This window comes from Pristiophorus japonicus, chromosome 25 (assembly GCF_044704955.1).
Source record: "Pristiophorus japonicus isolate sPriJap1 chromosome 25, sPriJap1.hap1, whole genome shotgun sequence".
Classification (NCBI taxonomy): domain Eukaryota; kingdom Metazoa; phylum Chordata; class Chondrichthyes; family Pristiophoridae; genus Pristiophorus; species Pristiophorus japonicus.
The window spans coordinates 33,182,362-33,200,377 of NC_092001.1; positions in this window are offsets into that span (position 1 = coordinate 33,182,362).

Genomic DNA, 18,016 nt, shown 5'->3' on the forward strand with positions numbered 1-18,016 from the left:
GTAGAATGAAATGTGGAATGATGTGTTGAATGATGTGTGGAATGATGTGTGGAATGAGGTGTGGAATGTGGTGTCGAATGATATTTGGAATGCTGTGTGGAAAGATGTGTGGAATGATGCGTGGAAAGAGATGTGGAATGATGTGTGGAATGAGGTGTGGAATGATGTGTGGAATGATGTGTGGTATGATGTGTGGAATGATGTGTAGTATGATGTGTGGAATGATGTGCGGAAAGATGTGTGGAATGATGCGTGGAAAGAGATGTGGAATGATGTGTGGAATGAGGTGTGGAATGATGTGTGGAATGAGATGTGGAATGATGCGTGGAATGATATGTGGAATGAGGTGTGGATGGTATTTGGAATGCTGTGTGGAATGATGTGAGCAATGATGTGTGGAATGATGTGTGGAATGATGTGTGCAATGCTTGTGGCATGTTGTGTGGAATGATGTGTGGAATGATGTGTGGAATGATATGTGGAATGATGTTTTGATTGATGTGTGGAATGATGTGTGGAATGAGGTGAGGAATGATGTGTGAAATGAAGTGTGGAATGATGTGTGGAATGATGTGTGGAATGATATGTGGAATGTTATGTGGAATGAGGTGTGGAATGATGTTTGGAATGATGTGTGGCATGATGTGTGGAATGATGTGTGGAATGAGGTGTGGAATGAGGTATGGACTAATGTGTGGAATGATGTGTGGAATGTAGTGTGGAATGTTGAGGAATGTTGTGGAATGATGTGTAGAATGATGTGTGGATTGATGGGTGGAATGAGGTGTGGAATGAGGTGTGGAATGAGGTGTGGAATGGTGTGTGGAATGATGTGTGGCATGATGTGTGGAATGAGTTGTTCAATGACATGTGGAATGAGGGATGGAATGATGTGTGGATTGATGTGTGGAATGATGTGTTGAATGTTGTGGAATGATATGTGGAATGAGGTGTGGAATGGGGTGTGGAATGATGTGTGGAATGAGGTGTTCAATGAGGTGTGGAATGAAGTGTGGAATGAGGGATAGAATGATGTGTAGATTAATGTGTGGAATTATGTGTTGAATGTTGTGGAATGATACGAGGAATGAGGTGTGGAATGGTGTGTGGAATGATGTGTGGAATGATATGTGCAATGATGTATGCAATGTTGTGTGGAATGAGGTGTGAAATGAGGTGTGGAATGAGGGATGGAATGATGTGTCGAATCATGTGTGGAATGATATGTGGAATGATGTGTGGAATAATGTGTGCAATGATGTGTGGAATTATGTGTTGATTGAGTTGTGGAATGAGGTGTGGAATGATGCGTGGAATGATGAGTGGAATGATATGAGGAATGAGGATTGGATGATATTTGGAATGTTGTGTGGAATGATGTGTTGAATGCTGTGTGGAATGATGTGTGGAATGAGGTGTGGAATGAGGTGTGGAATGATGTGTTGAATGATGTGTGGAATGATGTGTGGAATGAGGTGTGGAATGATGTGTGGAATGATATTTGGAATGCTGTGTGGAATGATGTGTGGAATCACGTGTGGAATGAGGTGTGGAATGATGTGTGGAATGATGTGTGGAATGAGATGTGGAATGATGCGTGGAATGATATGAGGAATGAGGATTGGATGATAATAGGAATGTTGTGTGGAATGATGTGAGGAATGAGGTGTGGAATGAAGCGTGGAATGACGTGTGGAATGATGTGTAGTATGATGTGTGGAATGATGTGCGGAAAGATGTGTGGAATGATGCGTGGAAAGAGATGTGGAATGAAGTGTGGAATGAGGTGTGGAATGATGTGTGGAATGAGATGTGGAATGATGCGTGGAATAATATGTGGAATGAGGTGTGGAATGATATTTGGAATGCTGTGTGCAATGATGTGTGGAATGATGTGTGGAATGCGGTGTGGAATGGTGTGTGGAATGATGTGTGCAATGCATGTGGAATGATGTGTGGAATGATGTGTGGAATGATGTGTGGAATGATATGTGGAATGATGTATTGATTGATGTGTGGAATGATGTGTGGAATGAGGTGAGGAAAGATTTGTGAAATGTAGTGTGGAATGATGTGTGGAATGATGTGTGGAATGATATGTGGAATGTTATGTGGAATGAGGTGTGGAATTATGTTTGGAATGATGTGTGGCATGATGTGTGGAAAGATGTGTGGCATGAGGTGTGGATTGAGGTATGGACTGATGTGTGGAATGATGTGTGGAATGAGGTGTGGAATGAGGTGTGGAATGATGTTTGGAATGATGTGTGGAATGATGTGTGGAAAGATGCGTGGAATGGTATTTGGAATGAGGCGTGGAATGAGGTGTGGAATGATGTGTGAAATGATGTTTGGAATGATGTGTGGAATGATGTGTGGAAAGATGCGTGGAATGGTATTTGGAATGAGGCGTGGAATGAGGTGTGGAATGATGTGTGAAATGCTGTGTCGAATGATGTGTGGAATGGTGTATGTAATGATGTTTGGAATGATGTATGGAAAGATGCGTGGAATATGGTGTGGAATGATGTGTGGAATGATGTGGAATGTGATCTGGAATTATGTTTGGAATGATGTTTGGAATGATGTGTGGAATGATGCGTGGAATGTTATGTGGAATGTGATGTGGAATGATGTTTGGAATGATCTGTGGACTGATGTGTGGAATGATGTGTGGAATGATGGGTGGAATGAAGTGTGGAATGAGGTGTGGAATGAGGTATTGACTGATGTGTGGAATAATGTGTGGAATGATGTATGGAATGAGATGTGGAATGGTATGTGGAATGATGCGTGGAATGATATGTGGAATGATGTGTGGAATGAGGAGTTGATGATATTTTGAATATTGTGTGGAATGATGTGTTGAATGATGTGTGGAATGAGGTGTGGAATGAGGTGTGGAATGATGTGTGCAATGATGTGTGGAATGAAGTGTGGAAAGATGTGTGGAATGATGTGTCGAATGACATCTGGATTGATGTATGGAATGATGTGTGGAAAGATGTTTGGAATGATGTGTGGAATGGTGTGTGGAATGATGTTTGGAATAATGTGTGGAATGTGGTGTGGAATGATGTGTGGAATGATGTGTGGAATGGTATGTGGAATGATGTATTGAATGATGTGTGGAATGAGGTGTGGAATGAGGTGTGGAATGATGTGTGCAATGATGTGTGGAATGTGGTGTGGAATGATGTGTGGAATGATGTGTGGAATGGTGTGTGGAATGATGTATTGAATGATATGTGGAATGAGCTGAGGAATGATGTGTGGAAAGAAGTGTGGAAAGATGTGTGGAATGATGTGTCGAATGACATCTGGAATGATGTATGGAATGATGTGTGGAATGATGTTTGGAATGATTTGTGGAATGATGCGTGGAATGTGATTTGGAATGATGTTTGGAATGATGTGTTGAATGATGAGTGGAATGATGTGTGGAATGATGTGTGGAATGATGTGTGGAATGAGGTGTGGAATGAGGTATGGACAGAACTGTGGAATGATGTGTGGAATGAGATGTGGAATGAGATGTGGAATGATGTGTGGCATGATGTGTGGCATGAGTTGTTCAATGACGTGTGAAATGAGGGATGAAATGATGTGTGGATTGATGTGCGGAATGATGTGTTGAATGTTGTGGAATGATATGTGGAATGATGTGTGGAATGGGGTGTGGCATGATGTGTGGAATGATGTGTTTAATGATGTGTGGAATGAGGTTTTCAATGAGGTGTGGAATGAGGGATGGACTGATATGTGGAATGATCTGTGGAATGAGGTGTGGATTGAGGTGTGGAATGATGTGTGGCATGACGTGTGGCATGATGTGTGTAATGAGTTGTTCAATGACGTGTGGAATGAGGGATGGAATGATGTGTGGATTGATGTGTGGAATGATGTTTTGAATGTTGTGGAATGATATGTGGAATGAGGTGTGGAATGCGGTGTGGAATGGTGTGTGGATTGATGTGTGGAATGATGTGTTGAATGTTGTGGAATGATATGTGGAATGAGGTGTGGAATGGGGTGTGGAATGGTGTGTGGAATGATGTATTGAATGTTGTGCAATGATACGTGGAATGAGGTGTGGAATGTCGGATGGAATGATGTGTCGAATGATGTGTGGAATGATATGTGGATTGATGTGTGGAATGATGTGTGGAATGATGTGTGGAATGATGCGTAGAATTATATGTGAAATGAGGTGTGGAATAATGTTTGGCATGATGTGTGGAATGATGTTTGGAATGATGTGTTGAATGATGCGTGGAATGATGCGTGGAATGATGAGTGGAATGAGGTGTTTAAATGACGTTTGTAATGACTTGTGCAATGATGTGTGGAATGATGTTTGGAATTAAGTGTGCAATGATGTGTGGAATGATGTGTGGAATGAGGAACGGAATGAGGTGTGTAATGAGGTGTGAATTGATGTGAAGAATGATGTGTGTAATGATGTGTGGAATGATGTGTGGAATGATGTGTGGAATGACGTGTGGAATGAGGTGTGGAATGATGTGTGGAATGAGATGTGGAATGATGCGTGGAATGATATGAGGAATGAGGATTGGATGATATTTGGAATGTTGTGTGGAATGATGTGTGGAATGAGGTGTGGAATGATGTGAGGAATGATGTGTGGAAAGAGTTGTGGAATGATGTGTGGAATGAGGTGTGGAATGATGTGTGGAATGTTGTGTGCGATGATGTGTGGAATGCTGTATGGAATTATGTGTGGAAAGCTGTGTTGAATGATTTGTGGAATGATGTATGAAATGACGTGCGGAATGACGTGTGGAATGAGGTGTGGAATGATGTGTGGAATGATGTGTGGAATGAGATGTGGAATGATGCGTGGAATGATTTGTGGAATGAGGTGTGGATGGTATTTGGAATGCTGTGTGGAATGATGTGAGCAATGATGTGTGGAATGATGTGTGGAATGATGTGTGCAATGCTTGTGGCATGATGTGTGGAATGATGTGTGGAATGATGTGTGGAATGATATGTGGAATGATGTTTTGATTGATGTGTGGAATGATGTGTGGAATGAGGTGAGGAATGATGTGTGAAATGAAGTGTGGAATGATGTGTGGAATAATGTGTGGAATGATATGTGGAATGTTATGTGGATTGAGGTGTGGAATGATGTTTGGAATGATGTGTGGCATGATGTGTGGAATGATGTGTGGAATGAGGTGTGGAATGAGGTATGGACTAATGTGTGGAATGATGTGTGGAATGTAGTGTGGAATGTTGAGGAATGTTGTGGAATGATGTGTAGAATGATGTGTGGATTGATGGGTGGAATCAGGTGTGGAATGAGGTGTGGAATGAGGTGTGGAATGGTGTGTGGAATGATGTGTGGCATGATGTGTGGAATGAGTTGTTCAATGACATGTGGAATGAGGAATGGAATGATGTGTGGATTGATGTGTGGAATGATGTGTTGACTGTTGTGGAATGATATGTGGAATGAGGTGTGTAATGGGGTGTGGAATGATGTGTGGAATGAGGTGTTCAATGAGGTGTGGAATGAGGTGTGGAATGAGGGATAGAATGATGTGTGGATTAATGTGTGGAATGATGTGTTGAATGTTGTTGAATGATACGAGGAATGAGGTGTGGAATGGTGTGTGGAATGATGTGTGGAATTATATGTGCAATGATGTATGCAATGTTGTGTGGAATGAGGTGTGGAATGAGGTGTGGAATGAGGGATGGAATGATGTGTCGAATCATGTGTGGAATGATATGTGGAATGATGTGTGGAATGATATGTGGATTGATGTGTGGAATGATGCGTGGAATGATATGTGGAATGAGGTGTGGAATGATGTTTGGAATAATGTGTGGAATGATGTGTGGAATAATGTGTGCAATGATGTGTGGAATGATGTGTTGATTGAGTTGTGGAATGAGGTGTGGAATGATGCGTGGAATGATGAGTGGAATGATATGAGGTATGAGGATTGGATGATATTTGGAATGTTGTGTGGAATGATGTGTTGAATGCTGTGTGGAATGATGTGTGGAATGAGGTGTGGAATGAGGTGTGGAATGATGTGTGCAATGATGTGTGGAATGCTGTGTGGAATTATGCGTGGAATGATGTGTGGAATGAGATTTGGAATGATGTGTTGAATGATGTGTGGAATGATGTGTGGAATGAGGTGTGGAATGATGTGTGCAATGATATTTGGAATGCTGTGTGGAATGATGTGTGGAATCACGTGTGGAATGAGGTGTGGAATGATGTGTGGAATGATGTGTGGAATGAGATGTGGAATGATGCGTGGAATGATATGAGGAATGAGGATTGGATGATAATAGGAATGTTGTGTGGAATGATGTGTGGAATGAGGTGTGGAATGAAGCGTGGAATGACGTGTGGAATGATGTGTAGTATGATGTGTGGAATGATGTGCGGAAAGATGTGTGGAATGATGCGTGGAAACAGATGTGGAATGAAGTGTGGAATGAGGTGTGGAATGATGTGTGGAATGAGATGTGGAATGATGCGTGGAATAATATGTGGAATGAGGTGTGGAATGATATTTGGAATGCTGTGTGCAATGATGTGTGGAATGATGTGTGGAATGCGGTGTGGAATGATGTGTGGAATGATGTGTGCAATGCTTGTGGAATGATGTGTGGAATGATGTGTGGAATGATGTGTGGAATGATATGTGGAATGATGTATTGATTGATGTGTGGAATGATGTGTGGAATGAGGTGAGGAAAGATTTGTGAAATGTAGTGTGGAATGATGTGTGGAATGATGTGTGGAATGATATGTGGAATGTTATGTGGAATGAGGTGTGGAATTATGTTTGGAATGATGTGTGGCATGATGTGTGGAAAGATGTGTGGCATGAGGTGTGGAATGAGGTATGGACTGATGTGTGGAATGGTGTGGAATGATGTCTGGAATGGTGAGGAATGTTGTGGAATGATGTGTGGAATGATGTTTGGAATGATGGGTGGAATGAGGTGTGGAATGAGGTGTGGAATGATGTTTGGAATGATGTGTGCAATGATGTGTGGAAAGATGCGTGGAATGGTATTTGGAATGAGGCGTGGAATGAGGTGTGGAATGATGTGTGAAATGCTGTGTCGAATGATGTGTGGAATGGTGTATGTAATGATGTTTGGAATGATGTATGGAAAGATGCGTGGAATATGGTGTGGAATGATGTGTGGAATGATGTGGAATGTGATCTGGAATTATGTTTGGAATTATGTTTGGAATGATGTGTGGAATGATGTTTGGAATGAGGTGAGGAATGATGTGTGGAATGAAGTGTGGAGGGTTGTGTGGAATGATGTGTCGATTGACATCTGGAATGATGTATGGAATGATGTGTGGAATGATGTTTGGAATGATGTGTGGAATGATGCGTGGAATGTTATGTGGAATGTGATGTGGAATGATGTTTGGCATGATCTGTGGACTGATGTGTGGAATGATGTGTGGAATGATGGGTGGAATGAAGTGTGGAATGAGGTGTGGAATGAGGTATTGATTGATGTGTGGAATAATGTGTGGAATGATGTGTGGAATGAGATGTGGAATGGTATGTGGAATGATGCGTGGAATGATGTGTGGAATGATATGTGGAATGAGGAATTGATGATATTTTGAATATTGTGTGGAATAATATGTTGAATGATGTGTGGAATGAGGTGTGGAATGAGGTGTGGAATGATGTGTGCAATGATGTGTGGAATGAAGTGTGGAAAGATGTGTGGAATGATGTGTCGAATGACATCTGGATTGATGTATGGAATGATGTGTGGAAAGATGTTTGGAATGATGTGTGGAATGGTGTGTGGAATGATGTTTGGAATAATGTGTGCAATGTGGTGTGGAATGATGTGTGGAATGATGTGTGGAATGGTATGTGGAATGATGTATTGAATGATGTGTGGAATGAGGTGTGGAATGAGGTGTGGAATGATGTGTGCAATGATGTGTGGAATGTGGTGTGGAATCATGTGTGGAATGATGTGTGGAATGGTGTGTGGAATGATGTATTGAATGATATGTGGAATGAGCTGAGGAATGATGTGTGGAAAGAAGTGTGGAAAGATGTGTGGAATGATGTGTCGAATGACATCTGGAATGATGTATGGAATGATGTGTGGAATGATGTTTGGAATGATTTGTGGAATGATGCGTGGAATGTGATTTGGAATGATGTTTGGAATGATGTGTTGAATGATGAGTGGAATGATGTGTGGAATGATGTGTGGAATGATGTGTGGAATGATGTGTGGAATGAGGTGTGGAATGAGGTATGGACAGAACTGTGGAATGATGTGTGGAATGAGGTGTGGAATGAGATGTGGAATGATGTGTGGCATGATGTGTGGCATGAGTTGTTCAATGACGTGTGAAATGAGGGATGGAATGATGTGTGGATTGATGTGCGGAATGATGTGTTGAATGTTGTGGAATGATATGTGGAATGATGTGTGGAATGGGGTGTGGCATGATGTGTGGAATGATGTGTTTAATGATGTGTGGAATGAGGTTTTCAATGAGGTGTGGAATGAGGGATGGACTGATATGTGGAATGATCTGTGGAATGAGGTGTGGATTGAGGTGTGGAATGATGTGTGGCATGACGTGTGGCATGATGTGTGTAATGAGTTGTTCAATGACGTGTGGAATGAGGGATGGAATGATGTGTGGATTGATGTGTGGAATGATGTGTTGAATGTTGTGGAATGATATGTGAAATGAGGTGTGGAATGGGGTGTGGAATGGTGTGTGGATTGATGTGTGGAATGATGTGTTGAATTTTGTGGAATGATATGTGGAATGAGGTGTGGAATGGGGTGTGGAATGGTGTGTGGAATGATGTGTTGAATGTTGTGCAATGATACGTGGAATGAGGTGTGGAATGTCGGATGGAATGATGTGTCGAATGATGTGTGGAATGATATGTGGATTGATGTGTGGAATGATGTGTGGAATGATGTGTGGAATGATGCGTAGAATTATATGTGGAATGAGGTGTGGAATAATGTTTGGCATGATGTGTGGAATGATGTTTGGAATGATGTGTTGAATGATGCGTGGAATGATGCGTGGAATGATGAGTGGAATGAGGTGTTTAATTGACGTTTGTAATGACTTGTGCAATGATGTGTGGAATGATGTTTGGAATTAAGTGTGCAATGATGTGTGGAATGATGTGTGGAATGAGGAACGGAATGAGGTGTGTAATGAGGTGTGAATTGATGTGAAGAATGATGTGTGTAATGATGTGTGGAATGACGTGTGTAATTACGTGTGGAATGTGGTGTGGAATGAGGTGTGGAATGAGGTGTGGAATGGTATTTGGAATGCTGTTTGGAATGCTTTGTGGAATGATGTGTGGAATGACGTGTGGAATGAGGTGTGGAATGATGTGTCGAATGATGTGTGGAATGAGATGTGGAATGATGCGTGGAATGATATGAGGAATGAGGATTGGATGATATTTGGAATGCTGTGTGGAATGATGTGTGGAATGATGTTTGGAATCACGTGTGGAATGAGGTGTGGAATGATGTGTGGAATGATGTTTGTAATGAGATGTGGAATGATGCGTGGAATGATATGAGGAATGAGGATTGGTTGAGATTTGGAATGTTGTGTGGAATGATGTGTGGAATGAGGTGTGGAATGATGTGAGGTATGATGTGTAGTATGATGTGTGGAAAGATGTGTGGAATGATGTGTGGAAAGATGTGTGGAATGATGTGTGGAAAGAGTTGTGGAATGATGTGTGGAATGAGGTGTGGAATGATGTGTGGAATGTTGTGTGCAATAATGTGTGGAATGCTGTATGGAATTATGTGTGGAAAGCTGTGTTGAATGATTTGTGGAATGATGTATGAAATGACGTGCGGAATGACGTGTGGAATGAGGTGTGGAATGATGTGTGGAATGATGTGTGGAATGAGATTTGGAATGATGCATGGAATGATATGTGGAATGAGGTGTGGAATGATGTGTGGAATGATGTGTGGAATGCTTGTGGAATGATATGTGGAATGATGTGTGGAATGATGTGTGGAATGATATGTGGAATGATGTATTGAATGATGTGTGGAATGATGTGTGGAATGAGGTGAGGAATGGTTTGTGAAATGCAGTGTTGAATGATGTGTGGAATGATGTGTGGAATGTTATGTGGAATGAGGTGTGGAATGATGTTTGGAATGATGTGTGGCATGTTGTGTGGAATGATGTGTGGAATGAGGAGTGGAATGTTGAGGAATGTTGTGGAATGATGTGTGGAATGATGTGTGGAATGATGGGTGGAATGAGGTGTGGAATGAGGTGTGGAATGATGTGTGGAATGATGTTTGGAATGATGTGTGGAATGATGTGTGGAATGATGCGTGGAATGATGTGTGGAATGAGGTGTGGAATGATGTGTGAAATGATGTGTGGAATGTTGTGTGGAATGATGGATGTAATGATGTTTGGAATGATGTGTGAAATGATGCGTGGAATTATTTGTGGAATGATGTGTGGAATTATGTGTGGTATGATGTGGAATGTGATGTGGAATGATGTTTGTAATGATGTGTGGAATGATGTGTGGAATGAGGTATGGACTGATGTGTGGAATGATGTGTGGAATGATGTGTGGAATGTTGTGGAATGTTGTGGAATGATGTGTGGAATGACGTGTGTAAAGATGGGTGGAATGATGTGTGAAATGATGTGTCGAATAATGCGTGGAATGATATGTGGATTGAGGTGTGGAATGAGGTGTGGAATGAGGTGTGGAATGATGTGTGTAATAATGTGTGAAATGCTGTGTGGAATGATGTGTGGAATGATGGATGTAATGATGTTTGGAATGATGTGAGGAACGATGCATGGAATATGGTGTGGAATGATGTGTGGAATGATGGTGGAATGTGAAGAGGAATGATGTTTGGAATGATGTGTGGAATGATGTGTGGAATGTTGTGTGGAATGATGTGTGGAATGAGGTGCGGAATGAGGTATGGACTGATGTGTGGACTGATGTGTGGAATGATGTGTGGAACGATGTGTGGAATGTTGTGGAATGTTGTGGAATGATGTGTGGAAAGCTGTGTGGAATGATCGTTGGAATGAGGTGTGGAATGAGGTGTGCAATGAGGTGTGGAATGATGTTTGGAATGAGGTGTGGACTGATGTGTGAAATGCTGTGTGGAATGAGATTTGCAATGATGCGTGGAATGATATTTGGAATGAGGAGTGGATGATATTTGGAATGTTGTGTGGAATGATGTGGTGAATGATGTGTGGAATGAGGTGTGGAATGATGTGTGCAATGATGTGTGGAATGTTTTGTGGAATGATGTGTGGAATGATGTGTGGAATGGTATGTGGAATGATGTATTGAATGATGTGTCGAATGACGTGTGGAATGAGGTGTGGAATGATGTGTCGAATGATGTGTGGAATGAGATGTGGAATGATGCGTGGAATGATATGAGGAATGAGGATTGGATGATATTTGGAATGCTGTGTGGAATGATGTGTGGAATGATGTTTGGAATCACGTGTGGAATGAGGTGTGGAATGATGTGTGGAATGATGCGTGGAATGATATGAGGAATGAGGATTGGTTGAGATTTGGAATGTTGTGTGGAATGATGTGTGGAATGAGGTGTGGAATGATGTGAGGAATGATGTGTAGTATGATGTGTGGAAAGATGTGTGGAATGATGTGTGGAAAGATGTGTGGAATGATGTGTGGAAAGAGTTGTGGAATGATGTGTGGAATGAGGTGTGGAATGATGTGTGGAATGTTGTGTGCAATGATGTGTGGAATGCTGTATGGAATTATGTGTGGAAAGCTGTGTTGAATGATTTGTGGAATGATGTATGAAATGACGTGCGGAATGACGTGTGGAATGAGGTGTGGAATGATGTGTGGAATGATGTGTGGAATGAGATTTGGAATGATGCATGGAATGATATGTGGAATGAGGTGTGGAATGATATTTGGAATGCCGAGTGGAATGTTGTGTGCAATGATGTGTGGAATGATGTGTGGAATGCGGTGTGGAATGATGTGTGGAATGATGTGTGGAATGCTTGTGGAATGATATGTGGAATGATGTGTGGAATGATGTGTGGAATGATATGTGGAATGATGTATTGAATGATGTGTGGAATGATGTGTGGAATGAGGTGAGGAATGGTTTGTGAAATGCAGTGTGGAATGATGTGTGGAATGATGTGTGGAATGTTATGTGGAATGAGGTGTGGAATGATGTGTGGAATGATGTGTGGAATGAGGAGTGGAATGTTGAGGAATGTTGTGGAATGATGTGTGGAATGATGTGTGGAATGATGGGTGGAATGAGGTGTGGAATGAGGTGTGGAATGATGTGTGGAATGATGTTTGGAATGATGTGTGGAATGATGTGTGGAATGATGCGTGGAATGATGTGTGGAATGAGGTGTGGAATGATGTGTGAAATGATGTGTGGAATGATGTGTGGAATGATGGATGTAATGATGTTTGGAATGATGTGTGAAATGATGCGTGGAATTATTTGTGGAATGATGTGTGGAATTATGTGTGGTATGATGTGGAATGTGATGTGGAATGATGTTTGTAATGATGTGTGGAATGATGTGTGGAATGAGGTATGGACTGATGTGTGGAATGATGTGTGGAATGATGTGTGGAATGTTGTGGAATGTTGTGGAATGATGTGTGAAATGATGTGTGTAAAGATGGGTGGAATGATGTGTGAAATGATGTGTCGAATAATGCGTGGAATGATATGTGGATTGAGGTGTGGAATGAGGTGTGGAATGAGGTGTGGAATGATGTGTGTAATAATGTGTGAAATGCTGTGTGGAATGATGTGTGGAATGATGGATGTAATGATGTTTGGAATGATGTGAGGAACGATGCATGGAATATGGTGTGGAATGATGTGTGGAATGATGGTGGAATGTGAAGAGGAATGATGTTTGGAATGATGTGTGGAATGATGTGTGGAATGTTGTGTGGAATGATGTGTGGAATGAGGTGCGGAATGAGGTATGGACTGATGTGTGGACTGATGTGTGGAATGATGTGTGGAACAATGTGTGGAATGTTGTGGAATGTTGTGGAATGATGTGTGGAAAGCTGTGTGGAATGATCGTTTGAATGAGGTGTGGAATGAGGTGTGCAATGAGGTGTGGAATGATGTTTGGAATGAGGTGTGGACTGATGTGTGAAATGCTGTGTGGAATGAGATTTGCAATGATGCGTGGAATGATATTTGGAATGAGGAGTGGATGATATTTGGAATGTTGTGTGGAATGATGTGGTGAATGATGTGTGGAATGAGGTGTGGAATGATGTGTGCAATGATGTGTGGAATGTTTTGTGGAATGATGTGTGGAATGATGTGTGGAATGGTATGTGGAATGATGTATTGAATGATGTGTCGAATGAGGTGAGGAATGATGTGTGGAATGAAGTGTGGAAAGATGTGTGGAATGATGTGTCGAATGACATTTGGAATGATATATGGAATGATGTGTGGAATGATGTTTGGAATGATGTGTGGAATGATGCGTGGAATGTTATGTGGAATGTGATGTAGAATGAAAATTGGAATGATGTGTGGAATGATGAGTGGAATGATGTGTGGAATGACGTGTGGAATGAGGTGTGGAATGAGGTGTGGAATGAGCTTTGGAATGATGTGTGGACTGATGTGTGGAATGATGTGTGTCATGATGTGTTGCATGATGTGTGAAATGAGTTGTTCAATGACGTGTGGAATGAGGGATGGAATGATGTGTGGATTGATGTGTGGAATGATGTGTTGAATGTTTTGGAATGATTTGTGGAATGAGGTGTGGAATCAGGTGTGGAATGATGTGTGGAATGATGTGTGCAATGAGGTTTTCAAGGAGGTGTGGAATGAGGGGTGGAATGAAGTTTGGATTGATGTGTGGAATTATGTGTTGAATGTTGTGGAATGATACGTGGAATGAGGTGTGGAATGGCGTGTGGAATGATGTGTGGAATGATATGTGCAATGATGTATGCAATGATGTATGGAATGAGGTGTGGAATGAGGTGTGGAATGAGGTGTGGAATGAGGTGTGGAATGAGGGATGGACTGATGTGTGGAATGATATGTGGAATGATGTGTGGAATGATGTGTGGAATGATGTGTGGAATGATGCGTGGAATGATATGTGGAATGAGGTGTGGAATGATGTTTGGAATAATGTGTGGAATGATGTGTGGAATGATGTGTGGACTGATGTGTGGAATGATGTGTGGAATGAGGTGTGGAATGATATGTGGAATGAGGTGTGGAATGATGTGTGGACTGATGTGTGAAATGCTGTGTGGGATGAGATTTGGAATGATGCGTGGAATGATATGTGGAATGAGGAATGGATGATATTTGGAATGTTGTGTGGAATGATGTGTTGAATGATGTGTGGAATGAGGTGTGGAATGATGTGTGGAATGATGTGGAATGTTTTGTGGAATGATGTGTGGAATGATGTGTGGAATGGTATGTGGAATGATGTATTGAATGATGTGTGGAATGAGGTGAGGAATGATGTGTCGAATGAATTGTGGAAAGATGTGTGGAATGATGTGTCGAATGACATTTGGAATGATATATGGAATGATGTGTGGAATGATGTTTGGAATGATGTGTGGAATGATGCGTGAAATGTTATGTGGAATGTGATGTAGAATGAAAATTGGAATGATGTGTGGAATGATGTGTGGAATGATGTGTGGAATGATGTGTGGAATGAGGTGTGGAATTTGGTGTGGAATGAGGTTTGGAATGATGTGTGGAATGATGTGTGGAATGATGTGTGGCATGATGTGTCGAATGAGTTGTTCAATAATGTGTGGAATGAGGGAAGGAATGATGTGTGGATTGACGTGTGGAATGAGGTGTGGAATTATGTGTGGAAAGAGATGTGGAATGATGTGTGGAATGAGGTGTGGAATGATGTGTGGAATGTTGTGTGCAATGATGTGTGGAATGCTGTGTGGAATGATGTGTGGAATGCTGTGTGGAATGATGTGTGGAATGATGTATGGAATGACGTGCGGACTGATGTGTGGAATGATGTGTGGAATGAGATGTGGAATGATGCGTGGAATGATATGTGGAATGAGGTGTGGAAAGATATTTGGAATGCTGTGTGGAATGATGTGTGCAATGATGTGTGGAATGATGTGTGAAATGTGGTGTGGAATGATGTGTGGAATGATGTGTGCAATGCTGTGTGGAATGCTTGTGGAATAATGTGTGGAATGATGTGTGGAATGATGTGTGGAATGAGGTGAGGAATGGTGTGTGAAATGAAGTGTGGAATGATGTGTGGAATGATGTGTGTAATGTTATGTGGAATGAGGTGTGGAATGATATTTGGAATGAAGTTTGGAATGATGTGTGGAATGATGTGTGGAATGATGTGTGGAATGAGGTGTGGACTGATGTGTGGAATGATGTGTGGAATGAGGTGAGGAATGGTGTGTGAAATGAAGTGTGGAATGATGTGTGGAATGATGTGTGGAATGTTATGTGGAATGAGGTGTGGAATGTTATTTGGAATGAAGTTTGGAATGATGTGTGGAATGATGTGTGGAATGATGTGTGGAATGAGGTGTGGACTGATGTGTGGAATGATGTGTGGAATAATGTGTGGAATGATGTGTGGAATGTTGAGGAATGTTGTGGAATGATGACTGGAATGAAGTGTGGAATGATGGGTGGAATGAGGTGTGGAATGATGTGTGGAATGATGTTTGGCATGATGTGTGGAATGATGTGTGGAATGATGCGTGGAATGATATGTGGATTGAGGTGTGGAATGAGGCGTGGAATGAGGTGTGGAATGATGTGTGGAATGATGTGTGGATTGATGTGTGGAATGAAGGATGTAATGATGTTTGGAATGATGTGTGGAATGATGCGTGGAATATGTTGTGGAATGATGTGGAATGTAATGTGTAATGACGTTTGGAATGATGTATGGAATGATTTGTGGAATGAGGTGTGGAATGGGGTGTGGAATGATGTGTGGAATGATGTGTGTAATGAGGTTTTCAAGGAGGTGTGGAATGAGGGGTGGAATGAAGTTTGGATTGATGTGTGGAATTATGTGTTCAATGTTGTGGAATGATACGTGGAATGAGGTGTGGAATGGCGTGTGGAATGATGTGTGGAATGATATGTGCAATGATGTATGCAATGATGTGTGGAATGAGGTGTGCAATGAGGTCTGGAATGATGCGTGGAATGATGTGTGGAATGATGTGCGGAATGATGTGTTGAATGTGTTGTGGAATGAGGTGTGGAACGATGCGTGGAATGATGAGTAGAATGAGGTGTTTAAATGTCGTGTGTAATGATTTGTGGAATGATGTATGGAATGATGTTTGGAATGATGTGTGCAATGAGGTCTGGAATGATGTGTGGAATGATGTGTGGAATGAGGTGTGGAATGAGGTGTGGAATGTGGTGTGAATTGATGTGAAGAATGATGTGTGTAATGCTGTGTGGAATGACGCGTGGAATTACGTGTGGAATGATGTGTGGACTGAGGTGTGGAATGAGGTGTGGAATGATATTTGGAATGCTGTGTGGAATGATGTATGGAATGATGTGTGGAATGACGTGTGGAATGAGGTGTGGAATGATGCGTGGAATGATGTGTGGAATGAGATGTGGAATGATGCGTGGAATGATATGAGGAATGAGGATTGGATGATATTTGGAATGTTGCGTGGAATGATGTGTGCAATGTTGTGTGGAATGATGTTTGGAATGAGGTGTGGAATGAGGTGTGGAATGATGTGTGCAATGATGTGTGGAATGCTGTGTGGAATTATGTGTGGAATGATGTGTGGAATGATGTGTGGAATGATATGTGGAATGATGAATTGAATGATGTGTGGAATGATGTGTGGAATGAGGTGTGGAATGATGTGTGGAATGATGTGTGGAATGATGTGTGGATTCATGTGTGGAATGATGTTTGGCATGATGTGTGGAATGATGTGTGGAATGATGCGTGGAATGATATGTGGATTGAGGTGTGGAATGAGGCGTGGAATGAGGTGTGGAATAATGTGTGGAATGATGTGTGGAATGATGAATGTAATGATGTTTGGAATGATGTGTGGAATGATGCGTGGAATATGGTGTGGATAGATGTGGAATGTAATGTGGAATGACGTTTGGAATGATGTGTGGAATGATGTGTGGAATGATGTGAAGAATGAGGTATGGACTGATGTGTGGAATGAATTGTGCAATGTTGTGGAATGATGTGTGGAATGATGTTTGGAATGAGGTGTGGAATGAGGTGTGGAATGAGGTGTGGAATGAAGTGTGGAATGAGGTGTGGAATGATGTGTGGAATGATGTGTGTAATGATGCGTGGAATGAGGTGTGGAATGATATGTGGAATGAGGTGTGGAATGATGTGTGGACTGATGTGTGGAATGTTGTGTGGAATGATGTGTGGAATGATGTGTGGAATGGTATGTGGAATGATATATTGAATGATGTGTGGAATGAGGTGAGGAATGATGTGTGGAATGAAGTGTGGAAAGATGTGTGGAATGATGTGTCGAATGACATTTGGAATGATATATGGAATGATGTGTGGAATGATGTTTGGAATGATGTGTGGAATGATGCGTGGAATGTTATGTGGAATGTGATGTCGAATGAAAATTGGAATGATGTGTGGAATGATGTGTGGAATGATGTGTGGAATGATGTGTGGAATGAGGTGTGGAATGAGGTTTGGAATGATGTGTGGAATGATGTGTGGAATGATGTGTGGAATGAGTTGTTCAATGACGTGTGGAATGAGGGATGGACTGATGTGTGGAATGAAGTGTGGCATGGTGTGTGGCATGATGTGTGGAATGAGTTGTTCAATGATGTGTGGACTGAGGGATGGAATGATGTGTGGATTGATGTGTGGAATGAGGTGTGGAAT